This window comes from Camelus bactrianus, chromosome 6, assembly GCF_048773025.1.
Source record: "Camelus bactrianus isolate YW-2024 breed Bactrian camel chromosome 6, ASM4877302v1, whole genome shotgun sequence".
In the NCBI taxonomy this organism is placed as follows: Eukaryota; Metazoa; Chordata; class Mammalia; order Artiodactyla; family Camelidae; genus Camelus; species Camelus bactrianus.
In genome coordinates this window covers 45,967,012-45,988,270 of record NC_133544.1, presented here as the reverse complement: position 1 = coordinate 45,988,270, position 21,259 = coordinate 45,967,012, and the positions used below count along the sequence as shown (strand labels likewise).

The 21,259-nt window shown below is 36.0% G+C and overlaps 1 long non-coding RNA gene across 1 annotated transcript in view; it reads left to right on the top strand.

The window, feature by feature from the left end:
- The window catches only part of LOC141577916 (uncharacterized), a 445,824-nt gene that overhangs the window by 399,775 nt on the left and 24,790 nt on the right, over positions 1 to 21,259 (top strand). The window contains exon 4 of the long non-coding RNA XR_012507539.1: positions 811 to 944. This is a non-coding gene — a long non-coding RNA (uncharacterized LOC141577916). The remainder of the gene's footprint in view (positions 1 to 810; positions 945 to 21,259) is intronic.

The window sequence follows — 21,259 nt, the reverse complement described above, 5'->3', positions numbered from 1 at the left end:
AGTATCATTGAACTTGTCAGAAGCCCTAATTCCCAGGCCCCAACACACACTTATTAAATCAGAATCTCTGAGAGTGGGTCCGGAAATCTGTGTTTTAATAAGCCCCCCATGTGATTCTGATACGTGTTAAGTTTTTATAAGCACTATTACAAAGGGAAGATGACCCCTTGATACCTGGAATAAGCTAAATTCAACCCATGTCTGAGTAAGGAAACAGACAAGTAGATCTCCTTTTGTGCTCTTGAAACCTTCAGGGGTTTTTGAAAAGGAAACATTTACCCAACGTAAGGAAAAACAAATCAAAAAGACAGTGATTAAAGGGTCAAATCGCAGGTTGCTACAATTCGGGGGATGTTTAATGGTGTTACACGGAAAACAACATGGGATTTGTGCTTCTGTACCATAGAAGGATTCTGAAGAGGTTGGACCCCATGTGGAATTTAATCTTTCTGTTGAAAAGAATTGAAATATAATTCAGCTCCATCAGAACACACACGAAGCTGGCCGGGGGCACAAACATGTCTCAGAGAGATAGAGAACAGAATACCAAAATGCTAGCCTACTAGACAATATTTCCAGGAAATAAGTCACTGGGAGAAGGCATTTTCAGAGTGCCCAAGAGGAAAAAGCTACCTTCTGCATGAATTCTATGAAACTAAACACATAAATAACCGAAACTCAAGCAGTGCAGTCAACAAAGACCTTGTATTTATACCCATCCCTCTGCCGAACAAAATAAAACAAACAACAACAACAACAACAACAACAAAATCAAGTCTCTAATTTTTCCTTTTTTGTATCTGGTTTTAGAAAAATCTTATTCTGAAATTTGAGTTTGACGAAAGGACTGAGTATTCCCTGCAAACAGGATGGAATGGGATAAACATAAGATGATTAGTTATGCCTGTCCACTGAAAGAAACGAACAGAAGACACTGTGCAATGGTGAGTGTAAATCTCCATATGTAGCAGATTACATAGGTGCAGTTATTCAAAGGTGTCTATGAAGAAGGCTGGTGTTCCCTGAAGAGTGGGTATGGATAGCAGCTGCTTCTGCTGGCTGGAAAACACTCAGGGGATTTGAGAGTGCAAAGTTTCCAGCCTCATTCATGCCTCCTATCATAGTTCCCAATCAAATATGTATTATAAGGCCCCCACTCCTTTCCTTCTAGTTCTGCATAGTTTTGCATTTAATTAGTGCTGCAACTCTTCAACTCATACATTCACGACATGAGTGCAGTCTTCAGTCATATATGCCCTATTGCAATAGGGGATCGGTACTTCTTTAAAACTACTTCCAGAGTTTCTGATTTTCCATTTGTATTCTGTGTTAGATATTTACAGCTTTTAATGTCTCTTTCTTCCCCTGTATGTTCTTGAGGGCCATCAGAGGAAGACATAATATTTATAGTCATTCTGTCACCATGGTGACTAACTGCCATAACTACTTTACCTCCCAATACGTTGCCCTCTGTCTATATGCCATCTTACACACCATCATGATGATTTGAGCAATAATGATCTCACTATGTGGCATTGTTTACAAACAGATCAGTTACCCGGCTGAAAGGAGGCTCTCAATGTGCTTCTCAAAGAGCACTCTAGAATCTCCTTCTGAAAGGTTATCTTGGAGCCACTCTTGCTTCCCATCACTCTGTCAGTCAGGGCCCTGGCAGAAGTCCCGTGAACTTGATGCAGTATTAGTAAATCTCAAGAACTCACTCGTCTCCTGCCAGTCAGTCTTTTGCTGTGCTTCCTAATTGCCAAACCCAAGTGGGTATCAGGTAGTAGAGAGCTAGCTGATGCAGGTCGTCAGTGCCTCTGAGACACAAAGTGGAGGATGAATCTGGAGAAGAAAGAGGAAGACATCTAGCACACCCATATCTGAGCTCTAAATGCAGTATTTGGCTTTTGATGTTTCTCCTTGATAAGAAAATCATAACAATATTCCTTAGATGTTTAATATAGATGCTGACATCTGCTTTTTCTATTTCATCCAAGTACAGAAAACAACATAGCAGGACAGAGACTGCTATCCTTAGAAAGGTCTGCTAGTCAGTTTGGTTCTTGGCTGTAGTCTGGAAACTTGGCTGGGAAACAGTTTCTCACAATGATACAAAATCCTGCTAAATGTTAAGTGGCTCATCATGCCTAGCCTGTGCAGCGAGGTTCACGTTAAGCATTTGCTTTCCCTTGGAAGTGTGGAATTTCAGTGCTTATGGTCAGTCATGTGACCAACCACAGTAAAATTCCTGGACTCAAAAGCTCAAAAGAGCTACTCTCGTAGACTACACTTCACATGTGCTGTCACAGCTGATTGCTGGAGGAATTAAGCTCCACCTGTGTGACTCCCCTGGGAGAAGACTCTTGTAAGCTTGTGCCTGGTTTCCTCTGGACTTCACCCCATGCACCTTTTCCTTTTGCTGACTTAGCTTTGGATGCTTTCACTGTAATAACCCATAGCCATGAGTACTGCTCCACCACTCCAGGCCAAGTCCTGTGAGTCCTCTGAGTGAATCAGTGAACTTGGGAGTAGTCTTGGGGATCCCCAACATAATACCGTGCGCTAATATTAGAAAATCATAGGCAGAATTTTTACTCATTCATTCAAACATTTTGACTGCCTTCTGTAAAGTAGGTACTCCGTGTGTTTAAAAATGCCTTTAAAAATCAAGCAATTTTCAAAACCTTTAGCTATTTTAATGAAGTCAAAAGTCATTTGCAAGTAAACATAAAACATTCGTGTTTTATCTTGCCATTATCCTACATTGCTATCCCAAACAGTCAAACAATATAAACCAAAATTCAAGCATTTGAATAAGATGCCATTGTCTATCAGTAGCATTACTTCTCTGGAAGACATGGAGCCTGAGATCAGAGAATGGCATTTATCTTATATTGAAATTTCTCCAGGTACTGAAACAAATATTAAGTTTTAAAGATTAAACTCAAATACCTTTCTTTCTTATTCATGATTATCAAGTGTCCTACTTAAACTTTTCTCCCTTTAACTTATTTTTAAATCTTTACACATTAACTGAAGAATTTAAAAATAATAGTTATAGATTTTGAGGTCTGTGCTTTGTTTTTATCTCAGCAACAGCTGTTTAACATAATAGAAATTTGAAAAATCTTAATGCTTTTTAATCAACTTTTTTGTATATTTAAAAGTTTATAACTGAGAGTTTTCCACCTCTTGTAACAATAAGATGGACAAAATTTTTTGAAGGGAGGGGATAATTTTAAAATTTATTTCTAGAGGAGGTACCAGGGACTGAACCCACGACTTTGTGCATGCTGAGCATGCACTCTACCTCTTTAGCTATACCCTCCCCCAAAAAATGTTCTTAAAGTAAGAGAACAAAAATGAACTAAATTAACTGTGATCTTTTTAAAACTCAAAGTAGCCTTACAATTATTTTTATACTATAATTCTGTCAACTAAATCATTTTATTTATAAAACAGAAACAAATGTTTAGATATGTTAAAAGCTATCTATTTTATCATTTGGGGAATGGATATATTTATTTTGAACTGACCAAAAAACCAAACAATAATGGAACCTGTATGAGAGAGATGTGTATGTATTTTAGGGGAGGAAAAGTTTTTCCTCTATCCTCCTAGATTCTTCTGGGTGGTCTAATAATTAAGTTGGGATAAAGCAAACTAATTGGAGAAAAACAGATTTAATTAAGTAGATCTGGGGGCCCCATAGGATATGAAACCCCTAGGCAGTCAAGACTGAGACTTACATGCCTTTCAGAGCTAAGAAGGGGATAGGAATCTTATGTTTCCAAGGGGAGTGAAACCATTCACAGGAAGATAGAACAAATGTTTGATAAATAAATGGTTGCCATGCCATGCAGAGGCAGTGGAAGACAGAGGGGAATTTGAACCAACAGGCCCTACCCAGTTCCCTGCCCTCCCCACCCGTTCCCCAGTTCACCACATCTAGCCCAGATTCTTTGTAGTTATCTCTGGTGATAGCTCTCTTCCTGGACTAGGCCCTCTACCTGAATCTTTTAGGTCATTAAAGGGGAGGTAAAAGCTCTGCCTGAGTCTTTTAGGCCTTGATTGTCTTCAGCTCAAAATAGCCTGCATGCCAAGGTGACACGTTCTGGGGAGACGTGTTCTGAATCCCATCAGTATGTACATCTTTCTGCCAATGAGATTGCTGAGAGAGTCTTTCATCTTTTACCCCTTTTATCTTTAAAAATAATACAGTTTTTGTAAAACAAGAACAACATTTGTGGAAGAAATTATTTTTTCACTATGGAGTAAGGACAGTGGTATTTTAGTATGAAAACACTGGTGAGGGGAAAGGAAGAGATGTTAAGGTTATGGCAGTTTATTCATAGTTCAGTCTACTGTTTTTCAATGATATCTTTTCTCCTGAAATTTCATTTAAAGCAAAATGGAAGAAACTTGCTTTTTAAAAAATTCTGTTTATTTAGTGTCAGTTAAGGGACAAAAAAAATCTCTCATGTGAGAATAGTAGAGAAAGTTCATGCCAAGGGTTATCAATAGATATTCACTTTCTGTAAGGAGAGCATAGCCCAGTGGATTAGGTCTAGCTGTGACCACAGGAGTTTTCTAGATGGTTAGTTGTAACTAGAACATACATAAAACAGCTCCCCTCTCTAAAACCTCAGCAGTAATCCCATTTTATTTTCAGACTAGTTTTTATAAGCAATGTGTATCTAAAATATAAAGCAACACATATATACATAAAAAAACTAATTAAAAGAAAAATTGCTGCCTTTTTATCTAGGAGAAGCGAGGTCGTGCCTTACCCTGCAGCTGTCTTTTGGTGAGAATATTACAACTTAGCTGGATGACTTGGCTTACGCACTAAAATATCAAAACAAACCAACAACAGAGTTATTTAAACTCAAACATCTGAGGTAGTCTGTTGGTAAAATTTATACTTGAGGCATTTTTTTAAGTCAAAATGAATATATTCATAAGGAAACAAATACAAATTAGCTGCCTTAGTATAGAAATGGCTATCTGGTTGGCTATTGAGTGAAAACTGGAATGCATGTAACTAGAGTAGGCCATCATGAATTATTATCATAGTTTATTTTCTAGTGAATCATTTTACTTATAATAGATGCAGTCAAATTTCAGATGCATCACAGCTTTTCTTGGATTACTTCTTAATATAGAATTCAATGAGTCACTTGCTTATGTGGAAAGAAAATCAATACTGCAAATGAATTCATTTTTTCCATAGAAATCCCCAAGAGAAAGCATTCTTTGATCCAGTAAATTTCTTAGAAAAAAATATATTCTATTACTGTAATAAATATGTACTTAGTCATTTTACCCTGTAATAATTATATTACAACTCTGTTTTAACAGTGTAAACCATTTTCTTTCCTCTTTGTAGAGCGTAATTGTAAGTTATCATGCATTTGCAATTCTTAGGTATAAACTATAAAATCCAACACATAAAGAAGTACTCTCAAGATTTGCAGCATTATCACAGTCTAAGAGACAATCTTGAGATCGACTCTTACTGAGAATTTTTTGTCATCTCTGTTGAATCTGTAGATTTTCTGAAAACACCGTAAGCAGTAGAACTGCTGGCCACATAAGTTGTTATTTTGACAAAGCAAAGGACTACTAATCTGCATAAGGAGAATCTAGTTAGTTAGAGGTGTTATTATTTCTCCAGCAACACTCGAGGGAGAAAATACCTTGTCCAACTTACAAAGATTCTTATCCTCCTGACAAATTTAACCAGAGAGTTTATCAGACTTCTAGTATGATGACCTGTCATTATAACCTTGGTTATACCTCTTCGTAATACCCATGCTTGGCAAACAACATCTGGCCGTAATTTTATCTCATTTCTAGAGAGCTATAAAAGTGAAGAACATGGAGTGCGAAAAATGGAAAAGGATGTAAGATGGGGATAGGAACAGAATAGAATTGAAATGAATTGAAATAGGATTGAGAATATTTATTGTGTTACAGAAGAAAAGAAATCAAAAGCAATGTAAGATAGAAAAATTGGAGGAAATAGTAAGGAAAAACAGGAGAGAGAAGTGTTACATTGTCCTTCTCCTTGGATTCATAATTTGTTTTATTGCCACACCAATTATTTGTAATTGAGATGACAATACTTACAATCACTATACCTTTTTGATATCTGGAACTGTGCTCAGTGACCATTCATCTCCCCACGCACATATATACTGCAAATATGTTATTCATGAATTCTATGTAGACAGCCAATTGTATTGACTTTGTATTTAGCATGATGTTTCTAGCAGCCTGAGGTATGTTGTATTATTTACTCATTATTTATTTGGCAGTTCTGTTCTTAAGGATTTGCACTGGAGGGCTTTTGCTCAGTTGTCTTCAATCCCTAAAAGTCAGAAGATACCGTTTGTAAAAGGTTTCAGCAATTACCTGGGGTTGCCTGTCACTTTTCTCCCATTCCCCTTATTTTGGAAGTACACTCAATCCACCATCCACAGAAGTGGACAAATTACTTCAGTTATTCTCCTCCTCCAGGGACAACACAGAGTGTTGTCGAAGAAATAATCAGAATCTTACCTTGAGATGCACCACACATGTAGGCATGAAAGCACTCGCGTGTGCACACACACACACAGAAAAATAATGTTTTCTACTGATATTGACTGATACTGTTTAACACCAATATTAACGGCCATTTTCCCATGCTAAATGAAGGAAAGAATGAGTCTAGAATCTTGGACAACCTTATACGTTTTTGTAGGTTGTGTACTTCACGACTTTAGGGATGAGCATTCGTATTATAGCCCATGTGAACTGTATCATCTAGAACTGGGCAGTGCCTATCCTGGGGGGACTTGCCTGTGTATCCAGGGAAAAAGAATCACAGAGAGTGAAAGCAAGCCCTGATCATCTTGTTTCAATTAGATCCAACTGTGCTGGAAAGGAGCGCCATCTTTTGACTTTCCACTAATAAATATCATCACATTCCTATGTCTTCTTAGCTTGGGCTAGTGAACTTTGTTGCATCGGCAAAGAATTCATTCAGAAAATGTATTTACCAAATATTTATTGAATAATTATTATGTGTAAGACTCTGTTCTTGGTGCAGGTTATAGAGCAGTAAACAAATATTCAAAACCCTTAACCTCTCATAGAGATCATTTTAGTTTTCCCAGTGCATCAAAACAGAAATAGCAAGCAAATTTCTAGCCTCCTAACTGAAGGCTAGAAACTGGGAATTCAGACATTATCTAGATTGATATGAAACCAATGGAGGAAGCATGCTACTGAGTCAAACTATTCTGGATATCAAGAGAGGATGTAAAATGATGAAAATCCAATTCTTCGGGAAAAGTTAGGAGATAATCTGGTGTAGACAGGGTTTTACCTGTATATGTTTTCACTTAAGGTGGGTTTCTTCTTGTTGATCTTAAAATATCCATTTTAAATGGAATGGTTTTGCAAAACTCAGTGACATGTATGTTTTGAAATATGGTAATATCAAGAATTCTTTCATTTTCCCATGCAAACTTATATACTCATTTTGCTACAATGCACATTCTTATCATATTGGTGACAGAAATATGTGTGTCTATCAGTCATAGGATATGGTTTAAAAAAATTCAAGGGGGAGAGTATAGCACAGTGGTAAACAAACAAACCTAATTATCCCCCCCCCCCAAAAAAGGATTAAAAGAAAAAAAGAAAAAAATTCAATGCTATCTGAATACCTAAATGTTTAAATTTAAAATAAATAATAAATACTTAAATGAAAAAAGTGTTTTTTGAGACATGCAGTTCACATGCTTAACGTTTGCTTCAATTTTTAACATAGCTATCACTTTGTTAGAAATGTGAAATTGCTTAAGAATGCAGTAGCTCATTGATTATGTACCTTACTACCTTACTGTATAAATTTTCTCACCGTCTCATAAGAAGGGCAATAAAATTTAACTAGTAATAAAAACAGCAATGCCTCACAAGAAATTCTGCTAGCTTTCCCTTTAATTTTCATGTACAATGTGCTGTTAATTTACCATTTCATATCTTTTTTCAACTACAGATGATTCTTCTTAAGCAGTAAAAGCACTACTTTTTTTTCTTCTTTTTTGTTTGTTTGTTCAGGCACAAAATGTATCATATATTTGTGAATATCTAAGTGTCATGCTCATATTTCTAGTTTATTGTAAGAAAAGTTTTAAGTACATTGTAATATTATTGTACATGCACTATAGATAAGAATATTTCTAAGTTTCATTCTTTCAGAAACATAGTCAGGTAAGTGGATTTTGTATTAATGAAAGAGATCTACCTAGAGACATGTAGTCACTGAGCTGTAAATTTATACACAATGCATTTGAGCTACTCTTTTTTCACTGATAAAGCTACTTTCTTAGCTTGAAATAAACTATTGATAATCTGAACTAAAGCTCCAATCTCATTCAAATTTAGTAACCCCTACATGACTATGAGTGAGAAATTATTTTCCAGAAGAAACTTGTATGCATTGGTATTAGCTATGGCATTAAAGCTTAGCAGGATGAGTGAAGGAGTTCTGGCAAGAGCATAATTCAAATGTGATGGATGATTGCAGAGTTTTTGCCAGCCTTATACTACGTCATAGTATAAGAAATTTTACCAGAAATTTTACCATTTGCCATTGATATATATGAGATATTAGCCAATGTTGTTTATCCTATGGTCAAAGGTCACTAAGTAATGCTGCAAACCTTTTTCTTATCCTAGAGAAATTGATCAGTTTATCTTGAAGCCTCATCTGGCAGTCTTCATTCATTCATTCATTCATTTATTCATTCAGAAAACTCTTAGGAAACAAGATGCCAGTTATGCAGAAATGACTAAGAGAAGTGTCCTGATCTCAAGTAGTTCATTGTCTAGGAGAAAGGATAGATGTAAACAAATAACTGAAAAACAGTACATAAAGTATCATTAAGAAAATTAAGCTGGCACACTGCAAAAGGAGAAGGTCATGTGCAAAGCTAACTATCGAGGTGACATGCTTCCTTTTCATAGTGTCCAGCACAGAGAGGGGTGCCAGCAACAGCAACATTTCTTCACCTGCCCTGGTAGGAGTGACAGCATTGCTCTTCCTGAAGATAGTGCCTTTGGGAAAAGAAAGACCTTTCCTCCTCACAGAACAAGTGGGAGTCCTTGATCTACTGCTTATTCAGTATTAGGTGAGGCCTTGCCACCTCGGACAATAGATTTTCAATATACGAATTAGGGGGGAACACAAACTCAGACCACAGAATTCTGACCCTGGCCCCCCCAAATTCATGTCCTTCTCAAGTTATCAACTCAGAAATCTAAGTTGGAAGTCTTATCTAAATATTATCTAAATTACATATGGATGAGATTCAAACTGTGAACCCATGAAATAAAACATATTATGTGCTTCCAAAACATAATGGTAGAGCAGGCGTAAGATAGATATTCTCATTCCAAAAGAAGAAATAGGAAAAAAAAAAAAAAAAAAGAGTAACAGAGCCAAGATAAGTTCCACACCTTACAGGGCAAACCACAGTAAACCCCAAGGCTTGAGAACGGTCTTCCTTAGCTGTGTGTCCCACTTTCCAAACCCACTGGGGCTGCAGTCACGCCTTCTAGATACACTGAGGCAAGAGGTGGGCCCTATAAGCTCCCGGTGCCCTGCCCAGCTGGAGTCTTCCCAACTGGAACTGCACTCTGGTGTGTGCAGGTGGGGCTACCTATCTGGGTTGCAGGAGTGGCCCCACCCCCCATGGTTCTGCTGGGCATTGCCCTGGTGAGGACATTATCGTGGCCTCTCCTGGAGTGGCCTCCTGCCCAGGTTACATGCCCGTGCCTCCAGGCTGCTCCATCCTTCAATATCTAGGTGGAGGCAGCTGGGCTGCTGGCGCTTTGCTGGATACCACAAAAGCTGCACCAGGGCCCACTGGGATGGTCCAGGAGCCTGGCACTGGAGTTCAGAGTGGAGCCCACAATTGAAGTGCTCAGGCACTGTAGGCCCTTGCACTCTCCACCTGTGATAGGAAGGGCAGCTCTGAGGATTCCAAAATGCCCTTGGGGTCCAGATAGCACCTAGCTTCTGTTGAGATGGCTAACCCAAGCTAATGCTCCTATCAGATTTGGCTGCCCTACTCATGTCTTCTCCCAAACGAGCTTTTTTACTTCTTTCAATGTGGGAGTCTGAGAATTTTTCAAAAGTTTAAGTTTTGCTTCCTTTTTAATTAATAATTCTACCTTTAAATCATTTTTCTCTTTTCCTAAATCTTGCTCTAAGCAGTCAGGAGGAACTGGGCTGCCCCTTCAACACTTTGTTTAGATATCTCTTCAGCCATATATCTAATTTCATTGTTCAATGTTCTGCCCCTTACAAAACACTGAACACATTTCAGTGAACACAATTCAGCAAAGCTCTTTGACACTTTATAGCAAGATCACCTTCCTTTCCTCCAGTTTCCAACAACTTGTTCCCCATCTCTACCTAAGACCTCATCAGAATGGCCTTTACCATCCATAGTGATACCAACATTCTGTTCACAACCATTTAGGTATTCTCTACGGTTCAGGCTTTCTCTACAGCTCTCTTCTCCTTCTGAGCCCACACCAGAACTGCTTTTAATTGTCCACTCACAGCAATGTGGGCTTTTTCTAGCATGCACCTCCAAACTCTTCCAACCTTTGCCTACTACCCAGTTCCCACACTGCTGTCACCGGTGTAGGTCTTTGTTACTGCAGCACCACCACCTCTTGGTACCAGTTTTCTGTCTCAGTCCATTGGGACACTATAACAAAATGCCTCAGACTGGTGGCTTCATAACAAAACTTTATTTCTTATAGTCTGGAGGCTGGAAGTGTGAGATCCAGGCGCCGGTACCATCAGATGAGGGCCCTCTTCCCAGTTGCATACTTCTGTTTGTATCCTCCCGTGGTAGAAGGGAGGCGCCAGCTCTCTGTGGCCTGTTTTTCGTTTTGTTTTGTTTTGTTTTCTTAATTTTACTGAAGTATAGTTGATTTGCAATGTTGTGTCTGTTCATAAGGGCTGTGTATGACCTAATGGTCTCCCATTGGCTCTACTTCCTGGTGCCAACGTTATTGGCCTTAGGTTTTCAACATAATTGTTGGTGCACACAGACATTCAGACCATAGCAGGCCTTGTGGTGTCTTGCCCCTGAAAAAAATAATACAAGTTTCAAATTCGCAAAATGGTCAAACATATAAAAGCAGATGATGACATAACCTGGAGCATTGTATTATTTTTTTTAAAAGTGATCTTACATAATTCAACCATTCAATAAATTATTGTGCATCCACCATAAATCACCAACAAGAAGAAAACAGTGAGCAAAGGCAGGGATGGCACCACCCTCACAGGTCTTTCAGCCTATTCTCTAAATGAGCCGAAGGTGGTCGCTGTGTATCGGCCCTTAGCTTATTTCTTCAAAGCAGGTGGAGACCCCTTAGCTCAAAACCCCGCTGACTCTAAACTCATATTCTTACACATTAAAAGAAAACTATTTCTCTACACACAGAGCACTTCTGACACTGAATGTGTGTGGTTTTTCTTCAGACAGACAACCAATCCTCCAGCTCCTCAGACACCAGCTGGGTCTCCTCTGATTTAATTCTGACAGTGACCGGAGTTAACGCTGAACCCACGAGTGAAGGGCTCAGTCTGACAAGTGTGCTCCCATTGCAGATGCGAGTCCTCAGTTTCAGGCTGTCGTCTATGTTTCTGACCAATCAGTTATGAATTGAGAGTTCCCATACACCTCTCCTCAGGTCTGACAATTTGCTATAATAGCTTGCAGGGAAACACTTTACTTTTGTTTACTGGCTTATACAGAGAATATTATAAAGAATACAAATGTCAGATGAAGAGTTGTGTAGGGCAAGAGCCCCAAGGCTCTCAAGCTCTCATCTTCTGTCCTCGTGGAGTTGGGGTGCGTGACCTCCTGATGCTGTATTTCTCCTGAAAATGTGTGTTAGTTTTATAACTACCCCGAAATTTCAAAGTGCCATATTTACATGGTATGAGAAGTAATTTTTTTTAAATATCCATGGGGGTTGCATACATTTTGTCTTATCGCTAGAAGCTAATACCCTACTAAATGATTCCTCTTTAGCATAGATCAAATTGAATACAGAATAGAAATTATATTTCCATTCCTTTAGGAAATATAACCACTTTCATTTTAAAATTTCAATCTTTTCAAGAGTATCAGCCGAAATCATCAAAAAACAGTTAGTATTTATGTCCTGTGGGATTTTATTACTATCCACCTAACCAATATAGAAAAGACTAATGGATTTTTCTGAGAAAGATTTATGCAGAGTCAACTGCTTTAAGAGGCACAGTACAATTATAGCTACTACAGGTCTCTTTTGAATATGTGTTACATATCTTGGGGAAAAACAACTTCAAATGTAAGTGTTCACATAAAATAAGATTATTGATTCACTCAGCAGCCAATCTACTAGTTCATAATTGCACTTCATGAAAACCATTGTGCTAAATATTTAAAGTCGTTCATGCCAATCTAAAACTATCAAAATGCACCTTGAAAGAATGACCAATTTAGAATCAATGGCAGGAATTGAAAACTTGGATATATTTGCAGTCCTTTTTGGAAAGCCCTGATCGTTTCTATTGCCATTGAGGATAAAGAGGTTCAGTAATCACCTAATTAATTCTGTGCAATAACAGTTGCCCAGCTTCCTGAAACTGAACTGCAAACACTTTAGGCTGATTTAAATGCATATGATTTTCCCCTTTAAATTAGAGTTAGTTCCCCTATTTTGTACGCAAATCAACAAAATCAGGTCAGATACATATCAGTTGTTAATCTGTTAGAAACTCCTGCTTTCAGCATTTCTCCTCTATGAAAACCTGTGTAGACCATTGCAATGAATGAGCTACTTTATCATTCTAATTCTCTGCATTTTTAAAAATTGGTAGTAATTATGGTTAAATATAACCACTATCTCAAGCATTTCCCTTCATACAACAGAAACAATTCCAGAGAGCACTATGCTGTTTTGCAACACAATAAAACTTTTCCTTCAGTTTTACTACATAACTAGGCTCCAAGTCAGTTCTGAAACCAACAGATTAGATCCATGTGCAGATATGAAAATATAGGGGACAGTGATGGTAACTTACCATTGTGTTACTTCTAGATAGTCTTTGGATGATGTATTTTTAATAAATACCTTGATGGGTGCTAACTGATAAAACCAATAGGAAATAGAGATCTAGCTATGATATCTACTAATGCATACATAAATACACAAATAATAAATGAAACAAACATAATTTCTTAAAACAGTTTTTCCTAACATACAAAAATTAATGAAAGAAATAGCTAATATTTTATATATGTGTTACTTATGCAAGCTGAATCTACACATTCATTCTAAAACACCTGGGAGAAAAATGGTTGAGTTGGTTATTTGAAGAGTCAGTATCGACCTACAGTAAAGCCTTCTTATTGGTTTGACCAGTTTTTATACTCAGATCTGAACTTCGCCATTGCCTAAGAATTGAAATCAATGAGAAGTTCTTTGAATCACACTGAAGTAGCTCTCCAAAAAAAAAAAAAAAAAGATAAATATAACACTTCATCTTTTTATTACCTTCCTTAAAAACAAAATACTTATTCAAATCCAAAAATATTACAGGTTCTTTGTGTCCAAGTCAAACAAGGCTAAAATACATAAAAATAAAAATGAAAAAAATACCACTTAATTCCCCTTCCAAGTTAATCAGTATTACATAATTTGCTGATTAATTTTTAGAACCTAAACTACATGTTCTGAATTAAGTACACTGAGATATCTTACTGAAACCCCACAGCCCCATTTAAGATACTTGGGAATAGAATCATTAATGAATATTAATCAACAAGGTCTGAGTTCTCATAGTAACTTCAAGATTAAAAAAAAGTTATAAAAACTTGTACTTTAAGTCTGTCTTAAGATAGTTGTGGCCTTGAACTAGGTGATCTTTAAATCTCTTTCAACTCTAAACTATTGATTCCACAGTAATTCCACAATAATCCCTATTCCTATAGGGATTACATTGAATCTATAAATCACTTTGGATGTTATAAACATTTTAAAATAATTCTTCCAATCTGTGAACACAGAATATCTTTTGAGTTTTTTGCATCTTTTTCAATTTCTTTGATCAATATCATATAGTTTCCATCTCCTTGGTTAAATTTATTCCTAACTATTTTATTCTTTTTAATGGTATCGTAAATTGGATTGTTTCCTTCATTTCTCTCTTGGATAATTTATTGTTAGTATATAGAAATGCAACTGATTTCTACATTGATTTTGTATCTTACAACTTTACCAAATTTGTGAATTAAATCTAACTTTTTTTGGTAGAGTGTTTACTGTTTTCTATATGTAAGATTATGTAATCTATGGAGATAGTTTTACTTCCTTCTTTCTGACATGTATAACTTTCATATCTTTTTCTTGTCTAATTTCTCCGGCTAAAACTTCTAGTACTATGTTAAATAGAAGTGGTGAGAGTGGGCATCTTTGTCTTATTCCTGATCTAAGAGGTAAAGCTTTCAATGTTTTGCTATTGAGTATGATGATAGCTGTAGACTTCTCATATTCGGTCTTTGTTACATTGAGGTACATTCTCTATACCTAATTTTCAAAATAAAAGGATGTCAAGTGCTTTTTTCTGCATTTTCTGAGATGATCATATGGTTTTTATGCTTTATTCTGTTAATGTGGTACATCACATTTATCGATTTGCATATGCTGAACCACTCTTGCATCTCAGCATTAAATTCCACCTGCTCATGGTGTGAGTTCCTTTTAGTGCATTGAATTCAGTTTGCAAATATTTTGTTGAGGAAATTTCCCTCTATGTTCATCAGGCATATTGGTCTATAATTTTCTTTTCTTATAGCCAATCATCACTTTATGAATAACAATTTGATTAGAATTAGGGAAGATATAAAAGCATTATTTCTTCCCACTAAGAATTTAGAATATGTAGGTAAATCGAAACATGCTATTAGTAAATTAAAATGATATATTCTGATAAAATGATGACTTATAATTATAAACAGCACAAATAATTAGAGTATTAGCTCAATTAATTCAGAAAAAACACTTGAAAAAAATCCCACATTCCTTCATGATAAGAATTCTAAGTAAATTAGGAATACAAGGAAATTTCCTCAAACCAAAAAAGAATATCCAGAATAAAACCCAAAGCTAATGTTATACTTAATTGTTAAAGACTGAATGTTTATACTCTCATCACTTCTATTCAACAGTGTTCTGGAGTTTCTAGTCAGTGCAATAAGTCAAAACAAACAAACAAAATTACCATGTCCAGATTAGAAAAAAAGTAAAATTATCTTTATTTTCAGATGACATGATTTGGTATGTTGAAAAATCCCAAAGAATCTCTCAAAGTCAACTAATAAGCAAGTTTAGACAGGTTTTTTTGACACAAGATCAACATACAAAAATCAGTTGTATTTTTATATGTTAGCAACAAATAATCTATCAGTGAAGTTAAGAAAGCAATTCCATTCATAATAGCATATAAAAATAAATTAGACATCAGTTCAACCAAAAAATTAAGTTTTAAGATTTGTACACTGAATACACATAACATTGCTGAGAAAAATTAAGATCTAAATAAAATGACATTTCATGTTTATAATTCAGAAATTCAGTATTGTCAAAATTGCAATCTCCCCAATTTATTTATAGATTCAGTGAAATTCCTGTCAAAATCCAGCAGAAATTAAAAATAGGGAAGCCTAAATGCAATAGCTAAAATATAAGACTTCCTGAAGAAAATATAGGAGAAAGTCCCCATGACTTTGGATTAGGAAAAGAGTTCTCAAATATGACAAAAATCACAAGTCATAAAAGAAAAAAAATTGCAAATTGGATTTTGCCATTTTTTAAATTGAATTTCAAAATTTAAATTACATTATGAAAATACTTGGGGGAATTTTTTTTAAATTATATATTCAGGATATGTAAAGACAAGCAACCATTAAAATGTGGACAAATATTTGAAAAGACATTGCACCAAAGAAGCTATATGAATGGCTAATAAGCATATTTAAAGATACTCAACATCAAGGGAAATATAAATTAAAACCCTCATAAGATACCACTGTGCATGCAATAGAATGGTTGTAATGAAAAAGGCAGGCAATACCAATTGTTGGCAAGAACATGTTGAAACTGGAACTCTCTTACATTGCTGAGGGATGTAAAATATTACAGTCACTTTAAAAAATAATTGTCAGATTCTTATAAAGTTAAACATGAATATAGCATACAAATCAGAAGTTCTGCTCCTAGGAATGTACCTGAGAGAAATAAAAACATACTTCTGTACAAAGACATGTATGTGGATGTTCATAGGAGCATTATTCTTAATAGCCAAATATCCACAACTGGTAAAGGGATGAGGAAAATGTGTGTCTCTAAAATGGAACATTAACCAGCAACAAAAAGATAAACTACTGATACGTACTACAACATGAATTAACCTCAAAATCATTGTGCTAAATGCACAAAGCCAAATGCAAAAAGAAGTACTTGTTATTCTCTTCATTTTATATGATACATCCAGAGGCCAACCCAGACAGAAAGCAGAAAGCAGATCAATGGTTGCCTAGGGTTGAGGGCGGGAGTAGAATTACTGCAAATGGACATGAAGGATATTCTGAGAGCAGTGGAAATATCCTTAACCTGGAACGTGGTACAGTACACAACTCTATAAATTCACTAACATTTATTGAATTGTACATTCACAGCCAGTGAATTTTACTGTGTTTGTTATCTCAATAAAGTTGTTTAAAAACTGCAACTAAAATAATATAGGATGGCAAGAAGTGATGGGAGGTATAGATGAAACAGATTTGTGATTAGCTTGGTAATTGTTAAAGCCATAAATGTACAGGATTTTATTTCACTCTTTTTATGGTTATCTAAAATTTCACAGTGCATTCTTGATTTAGTTCTATTTTAATTCATTTTCCTGAATCCTAGTTCTTTCGATCTGGATTGTGAAAAAAATTCACCTGTATTTACTTCTTTAATATGTCTCAATTCCTTTCCTTTGTTTCCCATTTCTGGAAACCCTATCATTGGATAGTTGGCCTCCTAGATTGGGGCTCTAATTGCCTTTTTGTTCTTTTCTATGTTTAATGTCTTTTTTTTTCTACTTTGGAAGAAACTTTATTAATTTACTCTGACCTTTCTATGGTCTATTTTCTGACTTTTTTAAACTCTCAATGGCTGTTTCCTATTCTCTGAAAATCTCTCTTCTCGTAGCATCCATTATTTTATCTCCCTAAGAACAATGACAAAAGTCTTGTGATTTTTGTCTGCTTCTTGCATTGTTGTTTGTCTCCTTGTCTTCTTTAAGCTGGCTTCTGTATTGGATGCTTTCTTTTAATATCTGGTGTTACTTGACATTCCTTCATATTTAGAGTGAGATTCTGAAAAAGATGATTGAAATAGAAGACTGTGTGTGTGTGTGTGTGTGTGTGCATGTGTGTGAGAGAGAGTGACAGCATGCTCATGGTGACTTGCTAGGGTTTCACTGGAACACCATGTTTCACTATACGCAGTTTTTTTTTTTCCTCTCCTAGGACCCTTCAGTTTTTCTAAAGATGACTCCTGTAATCTATTAGCTGAAGAAATACCTACCTAACTGCTATGTTGCATGGAACTTAGCCAGAGACAGTGCCAGAGGGAAGATGTCAACATTTAGTATATACTGTCTTTCATTTACTACCATTATTTGTGTAAAGTACCTCAACATTTCATGCTGTTGACTCTCAGCCTCAATATCTCCCGCGGAAGTGGGAGGTTGGTTGTTTCCACCTGCACAGAGTTGCAGAGAAACTGGAAGCTCCAGTTTTTTCTAACGTCTTAAACCATCATCCCAGGTTTTAGGTCCACTCTCACACTCATTTACTTTGACTCCTTTTGTATCAATTTCTAAGTCAAAGTTTCTATAGGATGAAGCAGCTGGCTACTCACTGACTTCTCTTCTGTAGGCATTTCCCCTTCACTGTTCTTTTCTCTGCTGTGTCAGTCATTATGACCACTCTCTGCTTTCCGTCTTCAAAAAAGTATTTTGAAATCTCTTGTTCTTGTCTACTTTTCTGTTCTCTTTGTGTCTGTAGATTAATAACTTTAAAAGAAATGCTCCTTTTGCTGTTACTGTAGCAATTTTTAGAAAGAACAAGTATGCCCATATATTTAGGTCTATGATGACTGAATAGAAATCTAAATGATATTTCAAAAATCGTCATTAAAAGAACCCCACAGATTCAGCTAAGAAATGGTAACTGTAGATGGGAGGAAGTAAGAGTTAACTCTTCTGAACCATTTAATGTTAATGGCTAGATACCTGTAAGAGATGACTGCTAGTGAGACCAGTGATTGACACTCAAGGTACATGCTCTACGCTTATAAAAAAAAAAATTATAGTATTAGTATTATCACAAAGATGTTAATTGCTTCACTGTTAAGTTAAAAAGTTACTGCAGCACTTTATTAGCTTTAAAAATAAGATAAAAATATCTGGAAATGCAGCCAAACAGCAAATATCATAAGCAGGCCTCCTTTGCACCAATAGCATCTCCCTGTTGATTTTACATGTTCTGTATAGACCCTTATCAAAACAAAAACAAAAACAAAAACAGTGAGCCAATACTTGAAAATAAAATTACAAAGAAATACATTTTTCTACTCTCTTAAAATATCAAAAGATCTGGCAAATTCCAGTTAATAATTAGCTGAATCTGAGAATTACATGCCTCTTCAGTTTGAACAAAGGCTCTCTTCTCTGCTCTTTCTGTTGCTGGAGAATAGGTTCTTCCCCCCACCCCACCAAATTATTTAAGTAAAGTCAGTTTATAATGTTGTGTCAATAAGATTTCAATCGTACGTATACATACTTGTCTCACGCAGGAAAAAATTCAAGAGAGAGGCATAGTAAAGTGAAAGTAAGTTTATTCAGGGAGATACACACTCCATAGACAGAGTGGGGTCTGTCTCACTCAGAAGAGAGAGTGGTTTAGGAGACAGACATCCCATGGGCAGAATCCAGGCCATCTCAAAGGCGAGAGGGAGAGAGGCCAAGAGGTGTGGGGTGTTTAGTTTAAAAGTAGATACACACTCCATAGACAGAGTCCAGGCTGTCTCAGAAGGCAAGAGAGAGTGACCCGGAGGTACTGAGTTGTTAGTTTTTATGGGCTTGACAATTTCATATGCTGATAAGTAGGAGGATTATTCCAACTACTTTGGGGAAGGGGCAGGGACTTCCAGGAACTGGGCCCCCCTGCACACTTACTGCCCTTTTATGGTCAGCCTAGGAACTGTCATGATGCCTGCTGTGATTGTGCCATGAGGCTCAAAGTCTACTAGCATTTGAATCTCCCAACATCTTGGGTCTAACCAGTTTGTCCTGTCCTCAACTGCTGTGTCATTCCCTCAGTGGTTGTGCCCTGCCCCTTTCCTCCTGTCTCATTTCTTCGCAATTCATGTGTTGATACTAGCAAGCTGAAATAGATCTACCCTGGGGCCAAGAGCAATAAGCATAAGAAACAATGTCTTGGCTCACAGGACTATGGTGGAAGATAATGCCCCTGCCCTCATGCTTGGGTAAGAAGGGGGAAAGGGTAAGAAACTTTCAAATGAATATTTAATAAAAATTGACTAAATTATAAATTTCAAATTGCTGAGTTTACTTAAGTCCAAAGTTCAGTTTTCTTTCAGTTGGCAGAAATAGGGCTTCACAGGCAAAGAGGAGTTTGGTTATAGACAAATTAAGAAAGTTACACCTTTTCTCCTCAGATCTGGATTGTAGATTTTATACTTAGTATAATTATATACAGTTACAATCATATTATCCTTATATTTGCTTCATTTATAAAGTTTTTCAAAGTAGCATTATTTACTTTCCTTTTATTTATTACAGTCTTTATTTTTCAAATTAACTTGCCCATATGGACCCAACTTCATATTCGGAAATCCTGTTTGAAAAAATAAAAAGATTGGACAACATAATTCCAGTAAAGATGCTTTTCCCCCATAAAAAAGTGTATAAATTTTAGGACAAAGAGTACTGTTTTCTTGGTTTTGAATCCTAGATCTACTAGGCTACAAGCAGACTGGACAAGTTACTCTGGGAGTTTTGAAGCCTGTCTATCCCCGTACGTACATGTTACAGTGACTATTCCAAATTGTGTAAGTGTGTATATAGTAAAGAACACAGGTTACAATTAGATGAAGGCACTTGAAAATGATAAAGTAACATGTAAGATATTACAATAGGAGTAATTATTTTTATTTTGAAGGAACCCCTGAAAGTTCTCAACAAAACTCTGTAATTTAATTTTTTCAAGGTTTTTTCACTGAAGATAGTGAGGTTATTTGAAATTGGAATGCAAGATATAACTAATGTTTATTTTCTTATTATTAAATTAGTTCATAGATATATAGATATAGACATAGATATTGTACATAAATTGACTTACTCAATATTCCATTTTAGAATGGAGACCCTGTTAGCTGGAAAACTAAAACATTGTATTTGCTCAGTGCCCTCTTGAGCATTAAATTATGGTCCTGGCCTGCAGATTAGGTGCATCTATGAGAGATTTTGGGTATAGAACACAGTCAGATGGGGAAAAAGGTAGACTTTATACAACTCCATCTGTAAATATTTTAATATCTAAATCTAAATTCTAAAAAAAAAATTAACACAATTTTAATATCTTTCTCACAGCTACCAAAATTAATAATTTCATCAGAGAGCCTGCTAGGGTTCAGATTTCCAAATATTGCACAAATGTCATATTATTTACAGTTTGTACATTTGAATCTTGGTCAATATAAAGCACATGGAATCTTTCTTTAATCTATTATTTCTATCCTCCTCTTTCTTTTATTCTGGCAAATTATTTGATGAAGAAACCCAGTTTTTGCCCAGGATCTTTTTCACAGTATGAGTTCTGTTGATTGCATCCCTGTGGTGTTATTCAGTAGACTTCCCTGTCTCTGTGTTTTCTATAAATCAATATTTTGGCAAAATTACTTCACAGGCAGTGTTGTTCTTCTATCAAGTAGTATATGATATCGAGTTGAATCTAATTTGCCTGTTTTAATTAAATAAAATGGAAAAATGTAATTAATATTCCATTATTTGAAAGCTTTCTAACTTTTGAGAGCCACAGGATGAGTTATT